General features: G+C 42.0%; 1 pseudogene; it reads right to left on the minus strand.

The window, feature by feature from the left end:
• Positions 1-451: 451 nt before the first annotated feature.
• Positions 452-1,863, minus strand: LOC119058310 (TATA box-binding protein-associated factor RNA polymerase I subunit D-like; annotated as a pseudogene).
• Between the last annotated feature and the right edge of the window lie 9,154 nt (positions 1,864-11,017).

Raw genomic sequence — 11,017 nt, forward strand, 5'->3', positions numbered from 1 at the left:
CAGTATATATAGTTTTTTTTCTGAAGTTTTTGTCTTCAATTCTATATAAATTTCTTACAGATTATACAATCAGTTAGCTGGAGTAAAACAGCAAAAGGAAAAGAAAGCAAAGTAAGATGCTTATGCCCAAAATAAAGCAAGGACAAAAGAATTTCACAAGGTGAGCAGGGTGCCCTATAATTTTTCATGTCAAAGGTACATCGCAACTGAAACTGCTAACTTTTATTTGTATTCCCTCCACAAAAAAAAGCACTAGAGAAACATTGAGCCAAAAATTTATGCTGACTTTCTACAAAAAGTGTGAATATTTTTTAAATTTATGTGTAACATAAGCACAATTATTTAAAGTGAATACATTTTTATTTAAGCAATTTCAGATGTTGTGATTCTTTCCGCTGCCTTAGTTCCTCCTGAGTTTCCACCTTAATCTCTTAAAAAAATTCTTTTTTGCTCAATCCACTGTTGTTATGTTAGTACAGAATTCTTTTAGTTGGGCTTCTTTGATCTCCACTTGAATATGGCCATACTTCAAAAATTCCCCACCTATAATCACTAAGGCACAATTTCTTTAAGCAATTTACTTTAAAGCCCTTCCTTCCTTCCTTCCTTCCTTCCTTCCTTCCTTCCTTCCTTCCTTCCTTCCTTCCTTCCTTCCTTCCTTCCTTCCTTCCTTCCTTCCTTCCTCTCCCTCTCTCTCCCTCTCCTTTTTATTGAATTTATTGGGGCGAAACTGCTTAACAAATTTATACAGGTTTCAGATGCACAATTACACAACACATCACCTGTACACTGTATTGAGTGTTCACCACCTCAAGTCAAGTCTCTGTCCATCATCATTTATCCCTCTGTACCTTCCTGGGCTTCTCCCCACCTGCAGCAATCACCACACTGTTTTCTCTGTCCCTGAGCTTTTTCTCTTTTTTCCTGTTTTGCTCAATCCCTCCATCCCACCAGCCCCCTAAAGCGCCCCCAACTCCAACAGCTGTCATCCGGCTCTCTATGAGTCTGCCTCTGTTTTGCTTGTTAGTTCATTTTGTTCATTCGATTCCACATATGAGGGAAATCATATGGTACTTGTTTTTGTCCGACTGGCTTATCTAGACATTGTGTTCTCAAAATAAAACTCACCAATTTGATATCATATTCATCATTGCATTCAAGATTTGTTGCAACTTCATCTTCTTCTGCTGACTCTTCAATAGGAGAGAGAGATCCATTGTCATCCGAGTATTTATATTATGACTATCAAGGCCTTTTTCTCTAAATCTTCCTCAACATTCATCTATTTCAAGGATTTCTTGAGGTGGTATTCATACTTCAGTTTTCCAAGGTAGTTGAAAAATCCTCTTGGCACTGCTTATTCAAAGGTGAAAATTTTTCTCCAGGGTACAAGTTTTCTTCCATTCTCTGGTTCTAAAAATGGGAACCTAGGTCTTTTATCTTTAAATTATTTGTTATTTATTTATGATCTAGTTGTTTTCCTTTGTTTTGGTCTTCCCTTCCCCTTGGTCTTCCTGTTGGTTTATATTTCCTTTTTTTCTAATCTTTTAAAAATAGCTTTTAGAGTCAATGGTCTTGGTTCTAAAGATGAGTAACTGGATGAATCTCTTGCTTAAACGCTTTCGGGTGAACAAACAAATTTTCCTTTTTTAAAAAAATTTGTTGTTCAAGTACAGTTGTCTCCATTTTCCCACCGCACTTTCCCCTGCCCCACCCACCCATTCTAATAGAATTTCTTTGCCTCCATTTCAGTGAATAAGGAACACACTGAGTTTTAAATAAGCTGTTACCAAAGAAAGAGTTATTTTGATTTTCAATTTCTATAGCTGAATCAGATGCTGTTATGTAGTCCAGACAATTCATTTCTGATATATATTCCCTAAGTCTTTCCCAAAATTGTTTTTGGTCACTTGTTCTTTGTGTTTACCAAATTTTCACCCAGGTTAGCCTAGGGCTTGCAACCAGCACCTGCCTAGTATAGACTTCAGCTGCCTGCTTGTTGCCTGCAACCCAGGCCTCAGAGGTCTGCTTCCTGCAACCTCCCTGCCTCAGCACTCCAATAGGCAACAACTGCCCACCTGCACAACTGCACAGAAGAAAAGCAATCTTTACTATATTTGATTTCAAGCAAGATGTGAGTCAGCTTGAGTCACACAGGTAAAGTTGTGCTTTGTGGCAGTGGTGTCAACCAAGGCCACACATTAGAATGGCCTTGGATGATGTGGAAAAATCCTAGTTTTTACTCAGTTCGTCTGGGGTCGGGCCTGGGCCTGAGCCTGGGCTTGGGTCTTTTTCAAAGCTCCCCAGTGATTCTAATGTGCAGCCAAAGTTGAGAACACTGTTTGGGGGAAGGTCGCCAAGGGTCTAGGAGGATTAGGTTTTTAAATAGTGTGTGAAACAAAGCCACGGCAAGGTTTGGCAGGGGATTGCAAAATGATGTGTCAAGAGAAAGTAGTAGACATGTATTTTAACTCCTCTTGTGAGGCAAAAACGAGTGTCCTGCTAGTTAAGCTTGTGGAGTGATTTTTTTTCTGAATTGGCCTTTTCATACCAAAATAATATTTCTATCAAATGAAGGAAAATGTCATTCCCTCACACTTGTCATTATTTGAAGTCATATCTTGACCTTCCAAAATATAACTGTCAAGAAAGATCTGACAGCATAATCAGCCTTTGGATTTTATAGTTATGTGTGCCTGGCACTGTTATAAGTTGATTTCCACAAAATTCAATCTCAAAGTCATTTTTGTGTCTTTTTTTTCTTCCTGCAACATACATAACCATGTTAGTTCCTTCATGAAAAACTCTGTGGGTCTTATTTCAGCCTGAAAGTTATTATTTGTATTGGAATACAAACGTCATTAAACCTTCTGGAATTCATTCAATTGTTCATTCACAAGGTCCAAGGGATTACAGATATTTCTATTGTCTTGTAAACCTCTCATTTTCCCCAGTTTCCAAAAGAGTTCTGCTTAATAATATGCAGATAAAGCTAGGATTAGACTCATGCTGCTGATTACTCTCTATCATTAATTTTTAATTAACAACTTATTACATCAGCTACATTCTTGTCACTTTCCACTGCTGCTCCAATTATTCAGGTATCAAAACTCATAATGAGAAAGCAAGAAAGAAGAATGTTAAAAAAAGCTGGATAACTCTGGGTTATCGATGTGTGTGATAAAATCACCTCTCCAACTTACGAATAGCCCTGTATGATGTATATAGGTCCTTCTTTCCAATGACAAGTTGAGTCAAAAATTTTTTTATTTTATTTAAAAAATTTTTTAAATTTATTTATCTTTAGAAGGGAATGGAAGGAGAGAAGTAGAAAAATATCAATGTATGGTTGCCTTTTATGCATCCCCTGTGGGGGACCTGGCCTGCAACCCAGGCATGTGCCCTGATGGGGAATCAAACCACGATCTTTTGGTTCGCAGGCCCGTGCTCAATCCACTGAGCTACACCAGCCAGGTCTCTGAGTCAAATTTTTAGAATTAAAAAAAATCAAGAATGTGCCCTGGCTGGTGTAGCTCAGTGGACTGAGCGTGGGCCTGTGAACCAAACAACTTAGGCTCGATTCCCCGTCAGGGCACATGCCTGGCTTGCAGGCCAGTTCCCAGTGGGGGATGCACAAGGGGCAACCATACATTGATATTTCTCTCCCTTTCTCCTGCCCTTCCCCTCTAAAGATAAATAAATAAAATGTTTTTAAAAATTCAAGAATGTTGTATCAGTTGGGACTAGTCTGTCTGACTGTAACGGAAATCCCCCCATAGAAGTCTGAAGTCTGGATGTTAGCCTTCCAGGTCTCGTGTGGTGGTTGTGCCCCACAAAGTCCTCACAGGCCCAGGCTTCTTCCACTTCTCTTGTCTGCCATCGCTGGAGTATGGCTTTCATCGTAATGGTCCAAAATGAAGCTAGAGCCATCACATCAATACGTTAAGCAGCAGGATGAAGAAAGGGTGAATGGGGGTAAAAGGGAAGGGGAAGCCAAAAGGTAACCTCTTACTTTTAACTGAGGTCCTCAGATAAGATCACGTGTTGAGATCACATCTATAGCTCATTGGCTAGCCTAGCTGAACGGGAGGCTGGGAAATGTTGTCTTTATCCGGTGACCACGTGCCCAGCTGAAAATCAGTAGTTACAAGAGGGAGAGGATGGGTATTAGGGGCAACCAACAGTCTATGCCTTAGATAGCATTTGATGGATTAGATAGCCTCTGAAGAATTACTTTTCTGAGGTTCAGTTCTGCTCCACAAATTCTTATTTTCTACTGGAGACTCCTCTGCACACACAATTACTATTAAATTATTCTTCAGGATTTCTTCCCTATGTTATTTTTTTCTTGTGGGACCACCATGGGTCCCTCTCGTGTGCCCCTCACTGGGAAGCTGGCCTGCAACCCAGGCATGTGCCCTGACCAGGAATGGAACCAGCAACCCTTTGGTTTGCAGGCCTGCGCTCAATCCACTGAGCTACACCAGCCAGGGCTAGAACTCCTTATAAATCAAACTTAAAAAGGGGTCATCCTGCAAAGAAGGGCATTTGCGTTCTAACCCATCCCTTATACCCATAGAGAATTCATTCAGTTATCTCATGATAGTTTTACTGGAACGTCTCTAAGACTAATATCCCAAGATGGCAAAGATGGTCACCCAAAGGGAAGGATTTTAGCAATGCTGTTAAAGACCTTCCTGCAAAAAATATTTCCGCAGCCTTACCCACACATCACTGAAGAGCCCACCATTAATAACATGTAGTTTTTTAAGAACCAAAGTATCTTGGAGGAATGGTAAAACATCAAGCTCTTTTGACTCTATTTATGCTTTCATATGAATTAGAATTAGTATGAATGAATACTCATGTATTCATGAGTATACATCAACTTCAACCGAAGTTGTTTGGTTCACAGGCCCACGCTCAGTCCACTGAGCTACACCAGCCAGGGCACATTCTTGATTTTTTTTAATTCTAAAAATTTGACTCAGAGACCTGGCTGGTGTAGCTCAGTGGATTGAGCACGGGCCTGCGAACCAAAAGATCGTGGTTTTGATACAGGGTGCAGCCAGGGGGGCCCCCAAAAAAGGATTTGGAATGGTGTCCAGAATTCATGAATACATGAGTATTCATTCATAACTGTAAAAGGCATCTTAAGAGATGAGACCAAAAAGAAATATAAATTAGAAACATGGTGGGAAGGTCTGGGTCAGGTAACCCAAAAAGGCAGCCCACCTATATCTCCTAGGCACCCACCGCCCTTCCAGTATGTATCATTGTTTTCTACTGAAATGTAAGGACCCTTGTGGGGAATGTTAAAGGGGATTGATGAAAGAATACTAGAGAAAAAAGACAAATATCACTTCAGGCTGTAGCTGAAATTTTTCTAGTTAATTTTACTTTGAGGAAATCATCACCTCATAATCTAATATTCATATACAAGAAAATAAGAGTAAACTATGTTTTGAGACCAAGATTTCATGACAAAAAATGAATCATACTGCATTACTGGAAACTCTCACTCTGTCTATAGCCAAAGGCATCTGAATTCAGTGTCACTTTTGCAGACATTTCCTTTCCCGATAACAGATTTTTTCTTCACTTCTGCTGATCAATGGGAATTTGATTGTAGGCCAGATTGAAAGTGAGAAAGTTCACTGGAATAAGTAAGATGTCAAAATGGCAGGAAGAAGCTTTGGAATTAAATGTCATCCACCATGTCGGCAAGTACTGATCTGTATCACTTGCATTTCACCGACGTGTTTATTCTTTGCCTTCTCTGCTGATGTTCACCAGGCTATTAGAATCCTTCTGAAACTGTTCCCAGAGAACAAACAGAAGAAGCCAAGTCAACCATGCTGGGTGACTGGAGTGCAAGTTAATGATCTCATGCCAGTTGGATAGTGTACAGGAATAGTTCCGCCAGGGGCTAGTGCAGAACAGTATTGGCAGGAGAAGTCTAGGTTATTCATCATAGAAGGTGAAGTTAATGCAGCCCTCACACCCCAGAGGCACTCGTCATTTCAGTACCCACAGATACCAATGGCTTCTTACCAACTGTACTTGCAACTTTGCCTGAGGGCTTTCTCTGGCTGCAGGAGCAGGCTTCTGCTTCAGCCCTGTGTAGGGCAGGACAGAAGTGGCAGAGCCTGAAAGCTCTGGGAACTACCCTCAACAAGTGATGGATGGAGTTGAGGGAAAATGACCTGTATCCCTGTCTCTTGCCCTATCATCTCTATGGGCCTGTTCGACACCATCTCCCTGAGAGCTTCAGCAAGATTAAGCCCCACTTGCTCACAGTGATAAGCTGCTCCTGAGTACCCTCCATATTGACTTCCTCCCTTTTACTGTTTTATGTTTGCACTCCCCTGCCTGAGCTTCCTGGGATCACCTCCCAAATTAGCTACTTGCATTCAAATCTGTTTCAGTGCCTGCTTCTGGGGAAATGCCATCTGAGGCATGGGCAAGAAAAGTGGCAGAAAATGGCAAAAGATATAAAGCCCATCAGTGGGAGACACTGGACTTAAGTATACACAAACCAGGTAGTGCTTTATGTGACTTACTCCTTCACAGTCCCTGAAAGAGAATGAGAACAGTAGCAGGGCACAGTTGCTTTCAGTTCGGAAATGATCCTGCTTAGAGAGATGGACTGAGACAGAGATCATTTTAGGCACCCAGGTTCACCAGAGCACTATAGGTTTATGGAAGTCTTCCCTGCTTTTGGTAGTCACTGAGACATCTTGCTACTGTGTGTGTATGTGTGCGCGAGAGACAGAGAGAGGAAAAATTTTCATGGATAAATGAAAATTTGGAGAGTGGGAAGATCATCCATTTAGGATGAAGAAGAGACAATCACACAAGGCACAGACGTGCAGAGGAAGGGAGAAGGGCAGAGTGGGGAGGTGGAACAGACCCTCACAGTCTCAGGTATGACCTCTCCCTGCAAGCTCTTCAACCTTGAAAACATTATCTTAAAACCCACACAAAGCTCAGCGTGAATGGGTTTCGTGTGAGAAGCAAAGGAACAAACCTGTGCGTTTGGGGGAACTGGGAATAGATCAGAGAGAAGCATCACAGCCTGAACGCAGCAGCAGAAATCAGGGTGAGAATTTAGTGCTGCCCAAGCCATGACATTGGCTCGGGCCTGTGTCCTTCTCTGGCTTCCTAGATACCAAGGGGCCACAGCTGGCATCTCTGAGTTGGGTTGAGAATCAGAAGGGAAAACTGAGGAGGTGATAGGAGTTCCTCCAAAGTGGACTCTTTTGAGTCAGCTAAGTGTTCCTCCTTCCTGGAACAGTTTACTGGTTTAGATGGCTTTTGGAATTTCCTCTAGCTTGAATTATGACTTTTTTTAAAATAAAGATTTTATTTTTTTATCTTTAGAGGGGAAGGGAGAGAAATATCAACGTATGGTTGCCTCTCATGTGTCCCTGTTACAGAACAAGAGGTTTGGGGGGGGGAGGGCAATATTTGGCCCACCTAGGGATGCCCAAAACTGCTATACAACAGGGGCCCCTCCCAAGGACAAAATACTAATATCTACTGGGCTCTTCTGTCCGCCGCCAATTGGAAAGACATCTCTCAATGCCAGAGATTTGTGAAAAGGAAACAAAATGTTTATTTAATGCTATTCAGGGCTAACGCCTCAACTAAAATATCAAAGTCCTTTAGGGTATACACCTACACCCACACAGCTCCCTTCTCCCACTGTCCCAACTCCGGGTACCGTAAATCAGGAAAAGAGCACATGTCTGTGTTGCAGGCCGCTGGCACCGTCAGCTGTGTCACCGTGCAGGCAGGATCTCGAGTTAATCCAAAGTACTGTGGTACCCTCTCATGGTCCACTGGCAAGAGTCCTTTGTACCCAGTTCCAGTCAAAGTCTCTCTTGCTTTTTCAGGCCCCGCAGCCAAAGGGGGCACCCCAAAGCCGTGTGGGCCTCTTCTACCAAAGCTGCAGGGGTTCGAACTCCACCAAAAGCATGTGGCTTTCTTCCTCACCTGGCTGCAGGGATCTCCATTCTGGCAAAGCTGTGTGGTTTTCCCTTTCTCCTGGGCAGCTCTCCCCTCATGTCCCGGAGCCCATCTTTTCCAAGCTCTCTCACAGGAACCTCTCACTCTGGGGCGCAGCCCCTAGTTCCATCCTGAGTCCCAGCTACCCCCTTCTCCCTGGCTCAAAACTTGACCACAGCTATTTAACATATCTATCAAACCAGTTAAAGGTTATAGATATGTTAAATGACCATTCTAGAGGTTAGCTGCAAAACTGTTGCTATGCAAAACAGCTCTCAATGGCCTGGCTCCATTCGTTTCTTCCCCCTGGGGGAGGGTGTTTGAGGACATCTTATATGTCTCTCCAATATTCCTATACACTTTGAATTCTGGACATCATTCCAAATCCTTTTTTGGTGTGGGCCCCCCCTTGGTTGCACCCTGTATCATCCCCTGCTGGGAACCGGCCTGCAACCCGGGCATGTGCCCTGACTGGGAATCGAATCACGACCCTTTGGTTCGCAGGCCTGCACTCAATCCAGTGAGCTACACCATCCAGGGCAAATTATGACTTTAAAAGGGACCTGGAAGTAAGCAGTTGTTTGTTACTTGAAAAATTTGAAGGCAATAGGCAGAAGGCTTTAGCTGACTTCAGGTTCTGTTTTCCGCATCTCATCCAGTAACTACCTAAATCTCTTTTGTCTTCTACATAATAGTTAAATACTCATTTTCTGTCTATATCTGAAATTCATGAGTCATATTCCTTCCTTTTGCATCTTTTTTATGCTTGATCCTTGTTTTCAGCCTGAAAAGGCTTTCCTTCCTTTGTCGTTTTTAATTTCCTAAGAGTCTCCTTAGAAGTCGATTTTTATTCACCCATGATATCCCAATAATTTATGTTGGTCCTCTAAGATCATCGCTGTAGGACCCAATGGCCTTCTCTATCTGTTGATATTGGTTTTGTTTGATTTAATTCTCCTAAGCGCAGCATTTCTGTTCTGATTTGCAGATTTCCTGATGGTGCTTTGTTGCTGCTTCTGGCCTGATGTAGTGTAGGGCAAGTCCCACAGCTCCGTCCTGCAAAACTCACCCCCCTCCCGGACCTCACCCCACCCGCAACCATGGCTGGAAAGAACAGGCTTTTCCTAGAGTTTCCTCTGTCTGTATGTGTCACATTTCTAGTTCGCAGGCTACCCCAGATTGTGAACTGAGACGTGCATATGCAGAAGGGAAAGATAGAAAAACCCTAGAAACTCACTTCCAGGTCGCTTTCAGACCTGGGTTCCCTACCCGGCCCCCTCTGATCTTTGTCCACTGTGGTGGAGGTTGAGAAAACTGGGAACTTAATTATTCCTTCGAAGTCTACGTCATTAAGGAAATGCTTGTGTTCATGAAAAACAACTAATAGTTTTTGGTGTAAAATAATTTTTTTCTGAGCCTAGAAACACAAGTTTATAGGGGGCTGAAAGTAGATATGGGGGGAAATGAGAGAAGACGCTGTGTTCTGAGGGCACAGAAGCATAAAGGCAGTTCAGAGTGACAGCCAGGACATAGACATGCCCCCTGTGAGCGTTCAGAAATATTTTGGACATAATTGGACCTCTATCAAAGGAAAGTTTTAAATCTCCCAGCCCCAGCATGCATTCTCTATAAAGGTGGAGAAAGGAAATGATGATGAGGGAGTAATGGCGGCATCTAACTTGGCGCTGTCGACGACTAATACATAATGTGAGCCACATATGTCACTTTAAATTTTCTTAGTCTCTTGAAAAAACTAAAAAGAAACAGGCGAAACCAATTTTAGTACTGTATTTCACTTACTATATCTAAACTGTGATTATTTCAATGTTTAATGAAAGTAAAATATTATTCATGAGACCTTTTACCTTTTTTTTGTATTAAATTGTTGAAATCCGGTGTCTGTAGGTCAATGCAGGTCTAACTCTTCCTAGTCTGGAATTACTAAAACAATCCCAAAGTCTTTGGAAACAAATCAACAAACGAGCAAAGAGAACTTCCCATAAGGGCCTATTTAGCTCAACAACTACATTTACTTTTGCCATAAAAAAATAAGAACAGCCCTGGCTGGTGTAGCTCAGTGGATTGAGCACGGGCCTGCGAACCACACGATCATGGTTTGATTCCCAGTCGGGGCACATGCCTGGGTTGCAGGCCAGTTCCCAGCAGGGGACGCACTAGAGGCAGCCATACATTGATGTTTCTCTGCCTTTCTTTTTCCCTTCCTCTCTAAAGAAAAATGAATAAAAAATCTTAAAAAAAATAACAACAAAATCTCTACTAGCACACACAGTCTCTTTATTTCAGAAGCCTGTCTTTACAAAAGGCTCATGAGCTGCGTATGGCCATGGGTGACTGCTGAGTGGGTGGACAAAATTAAGCCCCATGGAGAGATGAAAAATAGATGGTTGCAATCACCTATGAATTGAAAAACAAAAGTATTGCAATGTCAGTATGACGGTTACTTAGGTGATAAATCTCTGTAGGAGCTAGCCTGAAAAGGCAATTTCTACTTAATTTATTTTCAGTAGTCTTCTGAGAAAATGCCTGGTGTAAGAAAGGAGGTATTAATTTATTAGAATGGAAGGAAAAGGGGACTTGTTTTCATTGATTAGAATGGCTATATCTGGTTCATCAACCTCTTTGTCTCTGCTATTTATATAACCCACGCATCCCAGCCACACCAGCCTAGAGTTTGAATAGGTCAAAGCAACAGTGACAAAGCTCATACAGCTTGTATAAAAACCCACATCATTCAGGTAAATATTGTAATAGGATACACTCAATAGAAAGTTTACTTGGCCATGCAGCTTTGGAATTATGAGATTCTTGAGTTTAAAAAATTATGAATGAATTATTTTACATTTCACACATCAAGTGAGCTCTCACACTGCAACATTACAAATCTGCTTAATACAAATTGGCCGAAAATGAACACACACTCTTCAATATTCGCAGGCTCAACCTCCACTTCCAGCACTCTGTTGGAACTCTGGTCTCCCTATTCCTT

Source organism: Artibeus jamaicensis, unplaced genomic scaffold, assembly GCF_021234435.1.
Source record: "Artibeus jamaicensis isolate MK-2021 breed Jamaican fruit bat unplaced genomic scaffold, CSHL_Jam_final scaffold_1283, whole genome shotgun sequence".
Taxonomy (NCBI): Eukaryota; Metazoa; Chordata; class Mammalia; order Chiroptera; family Phyllostomidae; genus Artibeus; species Artibeus jamaicensis.